The following is a 19,028-nucleotide window of genomic DNA, read 5'->3' as shown; positions in this document are numbered from 1 at the left end:
CAGCACAAAACGGGAGAGCTCGCCCCCGAGAGGTGGCTTTGTCGCGCGCGTGGTGCGTAGGCAGGGCTTTCAGGGAACCTCGCCACGACCACGACGGCGGCGGCCGCCCTGTGGAAGGAACGGAAACGTCGACAAGGTCCTTCCCGCGCACGCGCAGCCCAGCTAGGTCTCGGGGGCGCGCGCGCTGAGCCGCGGCGGCGGGCAAGTCGAGGGAGGGGGGAGGGAAAGGAAGGGAGGGAAAGGAAAGCGGCTGAGGTAAAGTTGGAGGTGGGGGCGGGGAGGGGGAGAGAGAGTGTGTGTGTGTGCGTGCGCGAGAGAGCGAGCAGCCAGCGAGCGAGCTACTCCGTCAGCGAGCGAAGCCAGTGCCGGGGAGGCTCGGCCGCCGCCGCCGCCGCCATTATCAAGTCGAGAACACCGGGAAGGGAGGAGGGGATGGGGCCAGGCCGGGACCTCTGAGGGGCGCTGCGGTCCGGAGGGGGAACGGCGGCTGCCGTCGGCGCGGAGCGAGAGCTTCGGGAATGCTACCACTCTGGCCGCGCAGGAGCCGGAGATCGAGGTACGGAGGAATAGTCCGCTCCTCTTCCTTGCCCTCCTCCTCCTCCCACACCCCCGGGCAACACCGGCCTCTCCTCCTCCCCCCCCCCATCACATCCAAGCCCATTCACTGCCGCAGCAGCATCGGGGTTGGAGCCGGGCGGGTGGTGCTGCGGCGGCGGCAGCAGCCCTAGCGGGCTCTGCTGGCTGCCGCCCGTTCCAAGGAGCCCTGGGGCCGCCGCCAGCGGGATACTGAGTGAGAGTGCCGGGCAGCCTGGAGCTCCCCTTCCCTTTCTCTTCTCCTCTTTCCCGGTTGGAGCCCGTTCCCGGGGCGGGGAGGGGGGGAGGAAGAAGCAGCAGCAGCAGCAGGCGGCGCGGTGGGGGGGTGTTGCTGGACGCGTTGCCCGCTCTGGTCCCAGACAGGTGAGGAAGGCCTGAGCCAAAGGGGAGGGTCGGAGCTTGCTCTACCAGGCGCTGGCGGCAGTGGCTGCCAGCTGGTCACGGCCCCCCCACTCTCTCTCCCTCTCTGGAAGCGGAGAGGAAGGCAGGCAGGCGACCATCCATCTCCTTTCCTTCCTCATTCCTTCCTCCGTCTCCCGCCCGTCCCTATTCTCTCCCCCGCCCCCCCTCCTAGTGTCCTTTCTGCATTGCTGTCTCAAGTCTCCCGTTCTCTTCTTTTTTGTTTCTTGCTCTCCTCTTTCCGTCTCTCTCCTCGCTTTCTGTTCTTCTTTGGCCACCTCCCCAATCTCGCCATAGCAAACTTTGCTCTCTCAAGACGCGAGTGGCCTACTCGCCCCTTTAAACCGTCTCCACTTCCATGAGGTGGCTGTAATGTCTTTGAAACACAGGGCTGTGCTGCCTATTACAATTTTTAATGCTCTTCGATTTCCTCCATAAAGGGAAAGCACTAAATGGGAGTCTGGAAATGACAGTTTGATGTGGGGAAACGCATAAGTTCAGGGGAAGGGTAGAAAGCTTCTTGCTTGCTGGTGGTTTTTTTTTTTTTGAAAATCAGTTACAATAGTTTGGGTTTTTTTAAGTGTATGTGTGTGTGTGTGAAGCTTCCCATATAGCCTTTTGTATGTGAGGCTCTCAGCAGCTCCAGTGTTAATGATTTGCCTGAAAAGTAGGAGGAAAATGTTTTAAATCCAGATTAAAATAGGCCAGTGGGTGGGTGTGCATGTTAAGTTTAGGTTCTCATAGATAATTAGTGTACTGTATTTTCACTCTTGCTTAGATACCAGCAATTGGCTGAGATTTCTTGAATCGACTACACTGCACAATCAGGCAGTGCAACGGATCCAAACATTTGTGGATCAGTTGCACGTCCATTTTAGCTTTGGTTTTTGGAAGGTTTTCATTGTATTTGAAAGGAATTGGTGTTCAGCATTCATATTGGTGTTCAGCCTTTCAAAAGTGAATAGAGAGCTAAGAGGTATATTTCTAGTATGTGCAACTTTGCATTGTCTCTAGTATTGTATTAGATTTTCCAAGAGTATTAGTGACTGTAGTCTATGAGTTTTCAATTGGTGAAGTTAAAATACTTATTTCTAATCAGGTTCATGTATCAGTTTCCTGAACCCTTTATTTGTAGTATATTCTTTTAATAATAAATAAAATAATATATTGGTATAGTTCACAGTCACAATAACTGAGATGTTAGCATACACTGTATATCGTGTAACTGCATTGTCCTGCTCTGTATCTGATGAAGCAGATTCTTTATCTACAGATGTTCATGCCACATCAGTTACAGTGCAATCCTAAAGATGGTTATTCATGAGTCCCTGGTAAGTGTTCAGGATTGAGTTTTAGGCTGCAATCCTAAATACACTTACTAAACTAAAGACTAAACTAGACTAAATCCTATTGAACTCAGTGGGACTTGCTGCTTAGAATCATGTTGTAAGTCTCTCAAATCCTTCATTTTATCATATTGCTTAGTTTTATGCTAACAGTAATTCATTCAAAATCTTAATGTTAAAACTTAACTGTTTGAAAGTTAAATGATCTAAGTAAATTAAATGATCTAAATAAATTATTACTAAAGGAAACAGATGCAGCAGAATATTTGAATAATATTTAAAATGTGCTATGTTTGAAAATTGAATGCAGACACACAGCTTTTTCTTGTGGATTGGCTTGCCTATACTATTTACAACAAGGAATTTTGAAAGATCATAGTAATGAGCGGCTATCTATATATTTAATTCTCTTATGGCCGACTGAGTAGAGAACTGTAAGGGCATGCGTGTGGAGGTTTGGCAAGCTGCGCCCCGCCCCCCGCTGCTGCCATCACCAATGAAAAGGCGGAGGCGGAGCTGCTGCTTAGTGCCAAAGCTGCTGCTTAGCGCCGAGACAGACAAAGGGCTTAGGAGGTGATGCGATGCGACGGTGGCATGGCCACCCGAAAATGGCTGGCAGGGAGCTGGGTGGTGGGCAAAGGCTTGCCCTGCTGCTGGAGGAGGCCGCCAGTGGGCTCAGGAGGAGGCATGGTGGTGGCGGGGACCAAGCCAAAAATGGCCCATCGCCACACAGGGAGAGAAAATGACCCACCGCCCGGTAAGGAGGAGGTGCGGCAGCACAGCCCAGATGGAGGGCAGCAGGGACTGGGGCAGGAGTGTACTGTGGCACAGATGGTCTGTGCGGGTTCCGCTTGTCTATATTTCTCTAAGGTGTACCCATCGTTAATCCCATGCATGGCAGCTCTTGTGGGAGTTCGCGAGTGAGCTGCTGGCAGGGGGAGAGGAAAGCGCCAGCGAACAGGCTTGCGAGCAAGGTAGTAAAGATGGGGAAGAAAACGACGACGGTAGGCGGGGAAGAAAATGGCAGTGGTGGGCAGGCAGGGAAAGAAAATAGCAGTGGCCATGGGTGGGGCGAGAACTAGAGGTGCAGATGCTCTGCGCCAAGTCCAACTAGTTTGAATATATTTCTTCTCCTTTGAATTGAAGTATAGTAGAGCAAATAATTAGTAGAATTTCTTTTAAGTCTCCCAAGTATGGAACTTCAAATATTCTTTTATTAGTTTTCTGTTGAATTCAAGTCAAATGTTCGTGAGGAAACAAAGTTTTTATAGCCTACATATATCACTTGCTTTAGAATATTTTTACAAAAGTACTGTATAGAAGATTTAGCATTATCATTTCTAGATGAGTTTCTTAATGTAGTCTAATATGCATGTTTAGAAATATATTTTACAATGTATGCTTTAGGATGATGATCTACTACGACATCACTTCATATGCGAGTGTAGCAAATGCATCCCAAACATTTGTTCTGGCATGTCTGCTGGTAACTCTGTTGAAGTATTCCTGTAATACTATTGTAAAGTCCCTGTACTTTATGCAACGTTAGCATAAATTATGGTTTGTGATCAGCTGGTGAAATATGTCTTGGAATCACAGTGTGTATCTTCGCTTTTTAAGTTAATATCTCTTATGTTGGAAGAGAGAGACTGAATAGGCAAGCATAGCAATATTTATTTTAATTAGTTTTACCAAATGAATTTCGCCTATTACTTAAGTTAGCAACTGCTTGTGATATCAAGCGATCAGTATTTTCATCTATTAAAATGTTTTAATAATTATTGTCTAACTAGCAGCCCAAAAGTTATAATGGAAAAGGAAAAGAAAAGCAACTCATTTGTATTTGATAGCATTATGTATACACAGTAAATTAACTGATACTACAGATTTCTGCTGTAGGGAATTTGTGTCTTTAAGGCAGGTCCTTGACATTGAGCTATATGAAATAACATGATATAGGAAAATGTAATGCTAAAACAAATAACTTGACAATATGTGTAGTCTATGAAATTAATAATGCATTTTTTAAAAAAGCTTCTTCTAAGCTGACTTCTTCTAAGTCTTGATATGGGAAAACTGGAGAATGTTATAAACTCTTCTGAAAACCCTGACATTTGAAACTGCATTACTTGAAAGCACCTGTGTAATGCTTTTCCTTAAGAGCTGACTTACAATAGAACGCACAGAACTAAATATATAGGTTTCCCCACTTTAAACATGAATGTGGTAATTGGAAAGGGATCTAGCCTTTTTGGAAACTTACTGATGAAATCTGTAACATGTTCAGGGTCACAAAGCAGGAGTTACCGAACTTGGGTGTTTGACTTGCTGGTGCCTACTGAATGATACATTTTGTGTCAGAACTCAGCGCAGACGCAGAGATAATCAGTCTCTCACTTTTCTGGGCTTTGGAGAAAGCTGAAAGCAGCATATTTGTCTCTTCTAGCTTTTCTCAGGACTTGGTGTGAAATATTAAATAGTTGTTCATGCTAGGCTTTGGGGAAGTTGGAAGCAGTGAGAGAGACTTGAGTTTCTTTTGACTGACTTTAGAGCCTAGCCTGAAGGTGAGACAAAACTGCTCTCTATCTGAATTCAGTGTGTGCACCAGAAGACTTGAAATGCGGTGGGTTGGCTTTTCATGCCTGGCATCCAATGAGAGATACTCCTCCCTTTTTTCCCCTAGGCAAAGTAGTGAAAACTTGAATGAGAGAGGTCTGACTTTTAACAGGTCAATCAGGTGGAGGTGCAGGCAATCACTAGTGTTGCCAGTGGTGGTTACTTGGCAGCTATGTTTGTGGGCCCCTGCCCTACTACCAGAAACATATGAACATGTTTGGCCATAGAAATGTTCATCTGTTGTATCATAGTTTACTACTGTGATGCAAAATGATCTGAGGATGGGAGTTAGTCCTGGTTGTGTTCTTGTAATCCGACTCTTATCCCTTGCTAACTGGGCAAAGAGGCACCTTTTAAAGTGGTAAAGGTAAAGTGTGCCGTCAAGTCAATTTCGGCTCCTGGTGCCCACAGAGCCCTGTGGTTTTCTTTGGTAGAATAAAGGAAGGGTTTACCATTGCCTCCTCCCACGCAGTCTGAGATGATGCCTTTCAGCATCTTCCTATATCACTGCTGCCCAATATAGTACCAGCGGGGATTCAAACCAGCAACCTTCTGCTTGTTAGTCAAGCATTTCCCCACTGCACCACTTAAGGTGACTTTTAAAGTGGTGGCTGATGGCTCTCTTATATTTAACAAGAGGATAGCAACTGTCCCTATTCAACCCAGCATAGTGTCCTTCCAGTAGCTGTTGCAAGTATCTCCCTTATGCTTCTTTTTAGATTGTGAGCCTTTTTAGGAATAGGTAATTGTTTTCTTTTTTTGTTGAAAAGTCCGATGTAAAACTAATAATAATACCATCAAATACTGATTGTTTATGTATATTCATTCTGCTTCCTGTGAAAAGTGGATGTTTGAAATACTTAAAGAATCCAAATATGGGCCATTAATCTTCAAATAACTAGCTGAATATATTTGACAGATACTTTGTTCTGTTAAAATCTTTAACATTTCCATTCAATAGCCAAGCATACTTTATTTAATAGAAAACTAAGCTACTGAACATAACATGCAAAATGCTTAGCATCACTTAATTACAGTTTTATTACACCTGAGCACTCCCATAGGAACATAAGAAAAGCCCTTCTAGATCAGACCAAGGACTGTCTAGTCCAGCATCCTGTTTCACACAGTGGCCAGCTAGAAGCCTCTGGGAAGCTCACAAGCAGGAAATGAAAACATAACTGTCCCGTAACACTGCTCTCCGTCTCCTGTCCCAGGCTTCTCTGGTTTCTCAAGTTGAGGCAGTGGCCAGGGGTGCTTTTTATTAGCTTAGGCTGATAATGTCAGCTATGGCCAATTTGGGGGTGGGTGGAATGATCTAAAAACAGTGGTACATTTGCTGGTAACCTCCAGACTTGACTACTGCAGTGTGCTGTATCTGGGGCTGCCTTTGTATGTAGTCTGGAAACTGCAGTTGGTACAAAATGCATTAGCCAGGTTGGTCTCTGGGGCAGCTGGAGGAGACAACATCTATATTTTAAATTCTCTTAGCCAGCATGCATGCCCAGGATTTGGCGGCGGAACTCTTGCGACACGCTGCGAGAGTTCGGGAATGAGGGAAATGTCAGTTGGGGGTTGGAGGAGCCCAGAGGGGGAGGCTGAGGACGAGGGGGTGCTGCTCTGGTGGCTGGGGGCGGCTAGCAAGGGTGGCGAGAGGAGAGGAGGTGTCAGGAGCCCGAGCCACGCTGCCAACAGGAGCCCGGGTGGGTGGTGGCAGCAGCGGGATCCTGAAAATGGCCGGGCGGAGGCTGGCGCAGCAACTGGGGCTGTTGTGGCGGGCATGGGGGCTGGGAGTGGGGAGAGCGGCAGAGGAGGCGGGCAGTGGGTGAGGCGGTGGCGGTGGCGGTGGGCCCTGGCAGAGGAGGCAGCCAGCAGGTGAAAATGATGGGGAGCAGACTGGGGTGGAAGGGGGTGGGGGGAAGCGGCGAGGAGAGACTAGCGGCGCAGATGCTGTGCGCTGGTTCAGCTAGTTTCTTCTATTTTAAAAGCATTACACTAGCTGTCCATATGTTTCCAGGCAAAATATAAAGTGCTGGTGATTACCTGCAAAACCCAAAATGTCTTGGCTCCAGGGTATATACGAAAATACCTTCTTCAGGACCCCCACTGCTTATTAAGATCTTTGGGACAGGTCCACTTGTGGCTGCCCCTGGCTCATCTGGAGGTGACTCAGGGTCAGGCCTTTTTTAGAGCTGCCCTGAGGATTTGGAATGAACTCTCTGTTGTTGTAAGAGCTTCCCCATCTCTAGCAGGTTTTAAAAGAGCATTTAAGACATATTTGTTCCATCAAGCCTTTGATCAGCTGTAAATTTTTATGGTTGCTGTTATTCGATTGGTTAACTGTTTTAATGTTTGGTTTTAATTGTGGTTTTATCATTTGTTTGTAAACTGCCTTGAGACATTTTTATGAGGTGGTATATAAATGAATAGATATTCAGAGGCCTAATGCCTTTGAACTTGTATATAGTATAGCCATCAAGACTAGTACCCATTGGTAGACTTGTCCCCTATGAATTAGTAAGGTCTAATCTCCTTTAAAGCTATATAAGCTAGTGACCATCACCACATTTCGTAGAAGTGAATTCCATAAATTAATTTAAGTACTCTGTGAAAAAGGACTTCCTTTTGTCCATTCTAAATCTCCTGCCAGTCTGTTACATTGGATGATCTCTGGTTCTAGTGTTGTGAGAGAGGAGAAAAAGTGTATCTTTCTCCACACTTTAACTCCACATGTGTGAAATGCTAAATATTTATAGTCGGCTTGGAAAAAAGTGTAGTTCCAATACGCAATCTCGTTCCAATACGCTTGCTGGGTCAAGCATGATAATGAGCCCTAACCAGCGGCTAACATTGCTGCTGATGTAAAAATTGACCATACTTAAGCCTAGTGGTGAGAGTTCATGCTCCAGAAGTGTGTGATTTGGTGGGAAACATGTAATGCTTTGATCTGCTCCCAGTTGCTTAGCCATTGTTAATCATTTTATAGCTGCATTTGCACCAGCTGTACAACTGAGTCTTCATATATTTAAGTTGTATATAGGATTTATTTAATATTATATAAGAATTTGAATTCTTTAAAACAGTGTTGATGAACTTGTTGATGAGCAATAGCATTATGAATAATGAATATTAAGAAATTTGGTTAGCTCACCACTTCGATAATCATTTTGGGGAAAATGATAACATACTTCACAAACAATTCTTTAAGCAATCTTTCTCATTGCTGTTCTTGAATTCTTCCAAACACTTTTGCCATGGGTTCACTTGTTACATTACATCAGGCCTGCACAACAGAACGCCTGGAGCCAGATCCGGCCCACAAGGCCTTTTTTACTGGCTCCCAGGTAGGAATATCTTGCAGCAACAACAGGAGCCATGAATTGCTCTTGACTTGTTCCACTGACAACTGCTGTCAGTGGCTCAATAGAGTTGGACACTTGAGACCAGATGAGATGCAGTGATTGCTGAATGAATTTTGTTGCATGATGGCCCAATGAACGAGTGAGCCAGTTGTAGCGATGGATGGAGTGGGCTGGAACAGTAGCATCAACAACATCAGGCAGGTACAGGCAGAGCATAAGAAAATAAGAACAGACCTGCTGGATCAGGCCAAAGGCCCATCTAGTCCAGCATCCTGTTTCACACAGTGGCCCACCAGATGCTGCTGGAAGCCCACAGGCAGGAGTTGAGGGTATGCCCTCTCTCCTGCTGTTACTCCCTTGCAACTGGTACTCAGAGGCATCCTGCCTTTGAGGCTGGAGGTGACCTATATCCCTCCAACTAGTAGCCGATGAGAGACCTCTCCTCCATGAAGTTATCTGTGTTGTGTGAAAAAATACTTCCGTTTGATGGTCCAAGATTTCCGTGTTATCTAGTGTTATCAACTTTCTCAACACCGTTCATGATTTTATAGACCTCTATCATGTCTCCGCGCAGTCATTCCCCCCCCCCCTAAACTAAATAGCCCCAGGTGTTGTAGCCTTGCCTCATAAGGAAGGTGCTCTAGGCTCCTGATCATCTTGGTTGTCCTCTTCTGCACCTTTCCCAGTTCTGCAATGTCCTTTTTTAGATGTGGTGACCAGAATTGTACGCTGTACTCCAGGTATTGCCGCACCATAATTTTGTATAAGGGCATTATAATATTAGCAGTTTTATTTTCAATCCCCTTTCTAATGATCCCTAGCATGGAATTGGCCTTTTTCACAGCTGCAACACATTGAGTTGACACTTTCAACGAGCTGTATACCACGACCCCAAGATCCCTCTCCTGGTAAGTCACTGACAGCTCAGATCCCATCAACATATACTTGAAGTTGGGGTTTTTCATTCCAATGTACATCACTTTACACTTCCCAACATTGAACCGCATTTGCCATTTTGTTGCCCACTCACCCAGTTTGAAGAGATCCTTTTGGAGCTCCTCACAATCTGTTTTGGATTTCACTACCTGAAAGAGTTTGGTATCATCTTCAAATTTGGCCACCTCGCTGTTTACCCCTGCTTCCAGATCATTTATGAATAAATTAAAAAGCACTGGTCCCAGTACAGATCCCTAGGGGACCCACTTCTTACTTCCATCTATTGTGAAAACTCTCCATTTATACCTACCCTTTGTTTCCTGTCTTTCAACCAGTTAGCAATCCACACATGTTCTTGTCCCCTTAACCCATCACTGCTAAGTTTCCTCAGGAGTCTTTGTCAAAAGACATGAGGAACTTTGTCAAAAGCTTTTTGGAAGTCCAGGTATACTATGCCAACTGGATCACCTTGATCCACACACTTGTTGACACTCTCAAAGAATTCCAAAAGGTTTGTGAGACATGATTTCCCTTTGCAGAAGCCATGCTAGTTCTCTCCCAGCAGGACCGGTTCTTCTATATGCACACCCCAGGAAGGCAGAGGGTCACTCTTTTGGTCAGTTGATGCCAGAACCTAAGGGGTATACTCGTGGGTCAAATGGGCTACGGCCATTAAAAAGCCAAATCTGGACACTTTCTGTTCCCTCTGGAAACTCCCTTACAGCACCATCCTATACACTGTTTGTTAAAATTGTGGGTCCCTTGATGAAGGGGGGAGAGGAGATCAACAAGTAACTAATAATTGCTCTCATCAACACTGTGAATTAGTGTGAATGTAATAATGCACTGAAAATTGACCTTGGCCTCCACACACTGGAGTATTTGAGTTGTGCATCTTTGCATTATATGCATGTTTTTCCTTGCCATGTGGTATTCAGTATGTCTGAATGTACACTATTTGACATAGATACTTAGAGTAAGAAATCCTGGTAATAGTCTGTGGATACCTTTCTGAATTGTGCACGTAGTCATTTAGCACGTGTTCAGTTCTTGTGGAAATGATACTGCTTTTGCATCAAGGTTAACATAATATGAAATAATTTCATGTTGTACTCAAGATGGTTGCAATGTCTAGTATAGCCAAAGTAAAGGTGGGAAAGTGGGAGTTTGTTTTAACATTTAATTGTACCTATGGCTATTCATTTAATTACAGATCTCTGCAGATCAACTCAAAGGTGACACAATAATGTCCCATCATAAGGATTCATTCAATAATGGCTTGTCCTTGGGAAGGTCTTTGCCTGGTAGTATTTGGTCAGTGGATACTTGTGTCTTACTAACTGTATGCTCACCACTCATACTTCACAAACAACAAGCCCTGACAAATTTTCTTTGGATCTGGGAGCCAGCCCTCAAATTTGGGAGCCTGACAATGGACACTTGACAAAATTACTGGTGTTAGTAACTGACATCGTGGAGAGGGATGGTAAATGGGCTCAATTTATGCACTTTACAAGTAACCTACTTAGAAGAGAAACAGGGCTGCCTAGGAGTAATGATGAAAATTTTAGGCACCATGGCTGCCTGGCGCCTGGGATTTGTCAAGCCCTGATATACAGGACTAGCAATTTAAGCTTACTTTTCAGAACTTGAATGTTCTCCAATGGTCAGGAATTAATCATTCAAATTTAACCAACTCTTCCATTAAAAATCTACAAGTCACAATCTAAAAACAAGAAAAAGTCATTCTGGCTTAACATTTTACACATAATGTGTAACTGTTTTGCTTTTCTTTCCTCCCATCTTATCAGAGGTTGACAGCCTTTCAGAAGTGATGTCTTCAGGGGTGGCTTGAGGAGGGGTGCTGCTCAAATACAAATTGACCTTTCTAATCCTTCCCCACCTTCCTGTGTCAGCCAGGCCATGATGCTACCCCATGTCACTGACCACTACACTGACTGTGCTCCTAGCTGCTGGACTTATTGCTGAGCTGGAAGACCCATGATGATTGCTGCCTCTCTTCTCAGAAGTGTTTAGTGCTGTTCTCCAGCCAGCATTAAGCATTGCTAGCTAGTCTATTTCTCTAGTCTTTAACAACCTTGTGTGTTTTATCTTCTCCATTTTGGAAGAAGTCAAAATTAGAAATTAGTTGCTGTAGGGGAGGGAATATGTGCTCGAGGAAGACCGACCACAGAGATGCCCACTGCCTGCCTCCAGCAAGCAGTGACATGGCAGCCGTAGCAGGCAACGGACATCCAGGATTAGCCAAGAAAGTTTCTCTGGCTGTGTCGGCTGGGTGGCGTTCTCTCACATGTGCCTGCTCATTTTTTTTCTAGAGCACACATATTCAAGAGAGAGCCAGCTAGCCAGAACAGCCAGAGAGATTTCTGTTGCCAATCCTGGATGTTCATTGCCTGCTACAGGAACCAATTACATGCTACAATGGCAGCAGGCATCATAGCAGCTGGTCATCCTAGCAGTTTGAGTACCACTCAAAATCATTTTGTGTGCCACTTTTGGCATGCATGCCATAGGTTGCTCACTCCTGGAGTATTTGCTTAAGTGTTGGTGTTAAGAACTGGATTTGGATTATACCCAGCTCTGGTTCTCTTTTTTTCATCTGGTCCTGGTGAAGTACTTGATTTTGAATTTATGCCTGGAGGCAATGTTTACTGGTATAGATGAGTAAGTGAAAACTCATTTTAGATGAAACTGAAATACTGGGAAAGTCTGTTGATTATTGAATACGCAAATGTCATCCACAACCAAGATTCCTTTCACTAGCTCTGAGTATTTTAACATTGGTGCTCAAATATCTGTTTTCTGGGCACAATTCAAAATGCAGGTGTTGATTTATATGTCCTGGAATAAGACAATGACGACGAATATTTATATACCGCTTTACAACAAAAAGTTCCCAAAGCGGTTTACATAGAAATAAATAAATATATAAATAAATAAAATGGCTCCATCCTTGTCACCAAAGAGCTCACAATCTAAAAAAGAAACCAGACAGACACCAGCAACAGCCACTGGAGGGATGCTGTGCTGGAGGTAGATGTCGAAAGGACCTCATTTCCCTATGTAGGAACATAGGAAGCTGCCATATTCTGAGTCAGACCATAGATCCATCTAGCTCAGTATTGTCTACACAGACAGGCAACGGCTTCTTCAAGGCTGCAGGCAGGAATTGCTCTCAGCCCTATCTTGGAGATGCCAGGGGGGGAACTTGGAAGTTTCTGCTCTTCCCAGAGCAGCTCCATCCCTTAAGGGGAATATCTTACAGCGCTCACACATGTAGTCTCCCATTCATATGCAACCAGAGCAGACTCTGCTTAGCTAAGGGGACAAGTCATGCTTGCTACCACAAGACCAGCTCTCCTCATTCTGAATCTTCCTCATTCTCAAAACCTCATCTGATACCCTGAACTGTTTAGTAGAGAGCATTGGGACAAGGACTTTTCATCTCTGGAGCCTAGGTTATAGAATTACTCCCCCCCAGGAAATTGTATCTGGTCCCCTTTCCTTTATGACCACTCTGTTTAAGTTGTTACTTTCTGCTGCTGCTTGTTTGTTTGTTTTTCAGGTTCTTGTAGGCTAATTTTTAATCTTGGCTTTCTATTTTAATTTTACTGGTTTCTTTTTTGGTGGCATACAATTTTTATGCTTTGCGTTTATGTGGCCATACAGTTATTAGCTGCTGTGACACCTAATGGAAACAAGAAGGGCCAGCTATGGCTCTTTTAAGTAAAACCTTAGTGTCAAACGGTTGAGATATTATGATCCTCTGTTTCAGAAAATCTTTCACTGTTTTCTGTCCAGTATAAGTGCCTAAATACAAACATAAGTCTGCAAATTGTAGTGGTGTACTTGAATTTGTTTGAGGAAAACATATTTCCATAATGAGAACTAGCCTTTGTTAAACATTTTAGGCACTGTTACCACACTTGCTCAGGCATATGTACACTATCCACTTGTGTGTATGCTTTGACTAGAGTTAGGGGAATTAAATCTAAAATTGGATCTTGCAAGTGTATAACAAGGGATCACTTTCTAGATAAATGTCAATACTAAGGTACTCCAGAGGAACAACAGACTTGAAGACCAGACTTTTTGAAACAAAGAAATAAAGCTGGTTTATAAAACAGAAGCACAATGCAAGCAGAAGTATTTGGCAACCTTGGTAGTACAAGGCTGAGGAGAGAGAGTGGAGGAGTGACTCCAATAGCCCAGCAGCTTATGTTAGGATGCGGACAAAAAGAAAAGAAAAATAAACTAGCAATATTGGAAGGGAGAGAAAGTTCTGTTATGTTTCCTTTGGCTGCTGTCTTGTGTATTTCCCACCTGCAGGTGGGAGGAATTTAAGAGTCCTTCATTAGGTTCTGCTGGTGGGTGGCAAAGAGACAGGGTGCAGGTTTAACTCAAGAGTTATCTCTAAGATTCAGTGGTCCCTCTAATTTTTTTCATCTGTGTTCGGAATGAGTTTTGTTCTGGGTGGCAGTATCAAGGCAGTGTGTGCACACATTTTATTTATTTATTTATTTTTACATTTATATCCCGCTCTTCCTCCAAGGAGCCCAGAGCAGTATACTACATACTTGAGTTTCTCCTCACAACAACCCTGTGAAGTAGGTTAGGCTGAGAGAGAAGTGACTGGCCCAGAGTCACCCAGCAAGTATCATGGCTAAATGGGGATTTGAACTCAGGTCTCCCCGGTCCTAGTCCAACACTCTAACCACTACATCACGCTGGCTCACATGCATTTAGAGTGGGGCCTTCCTGATTCAACCGGAGCAGGATTTAAAATTAACTGAGTGGACATCAAAAAAACTTGTGAGCATGTGCATACCTTATTTATTTTATTTTATTTTATTTTTATACCACCCAAAACTTATGTCTCTGGGCGGTTTACCGTGTCCTAGAGGGAACACTGTTAGGATTGCCACTGAGAGAGTTTTGGGGCCCCCAGTCAGTCAAGGCACAAGGGTCTCATGCAAGCCCAACATAGAGAGTAGCCCAAGGGCTCAGGTTGCTGAGAACCAGGACAGTAGAGCAGCTGTCCTGTGCACAGAGCACTCAAAGGTAGTGATTCTGAATCCAGCAATCCAGGGTTCCAACTAGGTACTCAGCAGCCTATTGATTTCAGCTCAAGAGAGGAAGGGGGATTGAGAGCTGAAGTAAACCCTTGTCTGAATGAGCCTCTAGAGCAGTAGCTAGTAGCTTTTGTCACTAGGCTTCCACAGTAGTAGCAGGCAGTGGCGGCTGGTGACTCCTGGGATTGGGTGGGTGCCAGGCAGGTGGGCAGAGCCAAAGTGGGTGGTGCAGGGGTGGAGCAAAAAAACAAAAACACAACAACACTTACTCCTGTGGGCATAAAGGAAGTAAAAGGTAAAGTTGTGCCATCAAGTCGGTGTCGACTCCTGGTCACCACCTGGGCTCCAGTTCCATACAAACCGCAGAGCCATGTGGTTTTCTTTGAAAGAATACAGGAGGGGATTACCATTGCCTCCTCCCACGCAGTGTGAGACGATGCCTTTCAGCATCTTCCTATATCACTGCTGCCTGATATAGGAGTCTGGGAAACATAGCAGTGGGGATTCTAACCAGCAACTTCTTGCTCTCTAGGCAAGTTACTTCCCCACTGCGCCCTTAGGTGGCTATGTCATTCCAAGGAACATACCTGTAAAAGCCTCAGCACTCAAGGACACCCATTTTCAGACTGATATAAAAACATGCAATGAGTACATGTTTTGGCATACTTTGAAAATATTTTGTTGGTTGTTTTTTAAAGCTTAAGAATTCTCTCTCTCTCTCACACACACAGAGGATGGGACTTCTCTCCCATGTGCAACACACACACGGTTCGGAGGGGGGGGGGGGCGAGCAGCATGGTAGCTTGACCAAGGGGAACAAATCACACACACACACACACACGCGCGTGCGCAAAGTGTTTACTTTCAAACAGCAACTGTTTTACTTTCCTCCTTGGTTGGAGGGAGACCCTCAGTCCAACAGCCAGCTGCCTGGGCTCCAGTTCCATACAAATTCCAAGCAGGGGAGGAGCACAAGACTCCAGGAGAACCTATAGGGCTGGGAGGAAAGTTAACCCTTTCTTGACTGTCTGCTCCAGCCTATCTCCAAGGCCTGCCTGGAGAGCTTCAGGCTTCAGCGAGGCCTATGCATAGGCCTCTCTGGAAGCCTGGCCCACCTGCCATTTTTTACTATTTCAGAAATGCCTAACAGAGAGTTTTAAAATATTTATCGATCATTTCCCTCTCTCTTTTTACTTGTAACCCTGAATGCCTAGAAAACCATCTGTCTGGCTCTGCATCTTTGGTGTATTTAAAAATGCTAAAAACAAACAAACAAAACCCCCACCCAAACCCCCCACAAATTAAGTTAAGTTGTTATTTCCACATAGTACTAGCATGTGGGACTTATAATTATTTCTGGATTGCTCTTTCCAGGGTCGGGAGGGGCCATGCCTATTCCGCTGTCCCGCATGAAGAAATTGGTGGGCTGAGTGAATGCAGAGGAGGCGGCAGGGGGGATGTGGCTTGGCAGGGCCCCAGAGTGCGTAACTAGGGAGGCGGTTGTAAAAGGCTTCTAAGCTCCCCTCCTGTTTTATAAATAAAACTGTACAAATGATGATAGGAAATATCTGCAGACTGCAACTATGGGAAGATTACCGGTAGATTCCCAGTTTGTGAAATGATGGTTTTAAAATCATGGCAGACCTGTAATTATTGCAAGTTCATTATAATAAAAGTACAAATAAAGCATGCATTTAGCGGGGTGGCCCTTTCATGTGGTAGGGCAAAGTGATTGCTTCAGGTACAGACCTGAGGAGAGGTGCAGGGGGCTACCTACATGTTTTGTGTTGATTAGTTCCTTAAAGGCGCCCAAATGCACATTGCTAGTAATTGCTGCTAGCAATTACATAATTTACATAATCTGACAATTACATAAATTTAATTTACATAATCTGAGGCTAAATAAACAAAATAAATGATCCCTCTTCTCTCTGCAAGGCAGCTCACACAGCACACTGTCCCAAGAGTGAACAAAATACGATTGCCGTTCTCTTCCTTCAGAAGACTAGAACAAGGACTGCCTCCGGCCACACTGATTGCTAGTCAGAGGGAGCTGTTAATCAGTATGATGCCTTCCTGATAGGGCTATTTGAATTCAGTCCATCTTTTGACAACAAAGGCAAGCCATGGGATTGGCTCCTGCCTTATGAACACTGTTATGTGAAACTGTTCTGTGTGCTTATAGGTGTTTAAGGAATTTTACTACCAGCGCCCACTATATGTCAACACTGCAGGCTTGCAAGCTACATCCAGGGAATTGCAGAGCTGCAGTGACTGAGTCAGTCAGACCTAAAATGGTGGCAGAGGACAGAATGGCTGACAATTATTATTGTTTTTGGACCATTTTTATTAGTTTCTTTGGATATTTTGGCCTTTTGGGGGGTGGGTGTTGCCCACCCTGCCCTAAGTGAAGAGCCTCCACTGGTAGCAGGGCTTGCTACCTCTCAGGAATCTTCTTCCCAGGAACAGAAGGATCAACATATGATTGGGGCAGACAGAACCTTTTTAGGATTTTGTCTTGTGTAAAGTCCCACAGGTAGGAAAACTCTTAGTTCAAAAACAGGTTCAGGGGATTGAACCTGGAAAAGGGTCTGGGTGTAGCTGTGTCCATTCAGAGAGGACCACCAGAATAAAAGGGCTCTATTATCCATAATCTGTGTATGTAGCTTTAGGTTCCTGGCTTTGATTGTGTAGAGACTCATACAACCCTGAATAGATTGAAGGCTACCACAGCCTCACATGCTGTTTATCACATTTATATTTCTTTTGTCCAACAGGAACTCAGGCTTCCTCAAGGATGCACATGACTCAACAGCAGGGAGCCTACCATTTCCAGATGGTTCTTCCACTTGTCTAGCTTTGTACAACATTGCCATCCATTGGGAGACCAATCTCCTCTGTGGTATCAAATCCTTGATTATGCTGGAGCATTTCTAGTGGAAAGTCATTGGTTCCCAGCATGGACAAAATGAAAAGGGGGTCAGGGAAGCAGGCTATCTGACAACACAAAAATAGCATTTGAAAACCCACCTTTATGATACATGTGGTTTAAATATACTTTAAGAGCAAATATTACAGTCTAATTGACTTGACATATTTTCTATAACAGGTTTTTTGGGGTGTTGTTTTTTATACATTCATACTTTTAAAACTATCTCATTGGATTGGTTTTCAGATCTCTCAGGGAAAAACCATTTGAAAATTTACATGTGTGATATTGCTGCAGCGAAGATCTTACAAAGTATCACAGCCTTCTTGCTTGATTTTCTGTAAGGGTAAGTTTGAGCTTCTGAATGGTCTGAAAACTAATTGTTATGTAATACTTCTTTCAATTTCTCAAAATTGTGTATCGAAATGGCTGTATTGATAAAATCCTGCAAAAGACAATTGGCAAACTTATTTTTCCAGCCCACTGCAGCTTCATTTGGCTGTTGAGGTGCTAAAAAGAAACCTTGAAAGCTAGATACCGCATATTAAAATAGTCACTCTAGAAAATTGGCAGAGCACCTTTATTAACCAGCCTGATTTTTGGTTTTTACACCTAAGGATCATGCCCTCTCTTCCGTATCTATAAACGGACCCTTCATTCCATATTCCCACCCCTGAGGGCCCGGCCTTTGAATTCAACTGCTTACTCTTTTTCACCTGGCCTCCAAGTGTGTTATCTTTAGACTGTACCCTACTGATTATACATATTCAGTGTTCTTGCCATCCTTCATCACTTCTTGATAGTGGAGGGAAAAGTGTTAATCTCCTTCCTTTTGTGTCATGGTCCCAATGCAGATTAGAGAGTCTCTGACCAGAAATGAGGGGCGTCCCCCATGAGTGTTTTTGTAAAAGAGCATGGTGAGTTCCATACTCGGGATACCAGTTCTTAAATTTGCATCTAGGTTGGGCCTGTGGGGTCAAAGAGAAAGTGCTGTAATACTACCTTCTGGAAAAGTGTTGTCTTGTGTTCACACAAGGAGTTTTGTTGTCTACACTGGATGATTTTTAAAGATTTTTGCTACAAATATAACGGCTAACTTTTTTATTTTAAAAATTGACTTTCAGTCACTGATGTTAGTTAATTTACAGTAATCAGGTGAACACACTTGACAAAGAGATTGTCGTCTTTAATGTATCGCAGCAGGTGAAGGATCGTATGATCATCTCACACATTAAAACATAGATGTTGAGGGAAAGGATTTGGTCGGGCAGTCTATGTGTAGATATTTGGGAGAGTCGGGGAGGACAGCAAACATACAATACCACAATTGCTTTCTGAAGTAGTGTAGTACCAGGAATAAAGGGAGGAACAGAGAGAAAGTGCATTACAATAACAACAATTTATATACTGCTTTTCAACAAAAGTTTCCAAAGCAATTCACACAGAAAAATAACAAATAAGTTGGATCCCTGTCCCCAAAGGGGCTCACAATAAAAAAACATAAAATAGACACCAGCAACAGTAGCAGGAGGTACTGTGCTGGGAGTGGATAGGGCCAATTACTCACTCCCTGCTAAATAAAGAGAATCACCACGTTAAAAAGGTGCCTCTTTGCCAAGTTAGCAGGGCAATTTCCCCATTAAACTGAGAAAATGCAGTCAAATAGTCCATTACTCATCCTTTACAGCTAAAGGGCAGGCAACATTTTGTCCTTTCTCATCTGCTCAGAGCAAGCCTGCATCAACAATGTTTG

At 44.1% G+C, this 19,028-nt stretch overlaps 1 protein-coding gene across 2 annotated transcripts in view; it reads left to right on the top strand.

Moving 5' to 3' along the window:
- Window positions 1-262: 262 nt before the first annotated feature.
- Window positions 263-19,028, top strand: part of ARHGAP5 (Rho GTPase activating protein 5) — a 76,130-nt gene continuing 57,364 nt past the window's right edge. The window contains exons 1-2 of one of the 2 annotated variants that reach the window (XM_053297193.1): window positions 263-556; window positions 17,522-17,621. The gene's annotated coding sequence lies outside the window, so the exon portion shown is untranslated. The remainder of the gene's footprint in view (window positions 557-17,521; window positions 17,622-19,028) is intronic. The other variant, XM_053297198.1, reaches the window with a different exon arrangement.

This window comes from Hemicordylus capensis, chromosome 1 (genome assembly GCF_027244095.1).
Source record: "Hemicordylus capensis ecotype Gifberg chromosome 1, rHemCap1.1.pri, whole genome shotgun sequence".
In the NCBI taxonomy this organism is placed as follows: Eukaryota; Metazoa; Chordata; class Lepidosauria; order Squamata; family Cordylidae; genus Hemicordylus; species Hemicordylus capensis.
The sequence above is the reverse complement of the archived record's forward strand: the minus strand, read 5'-3'. Positions and strand labels throughout refer to the sequence as shown.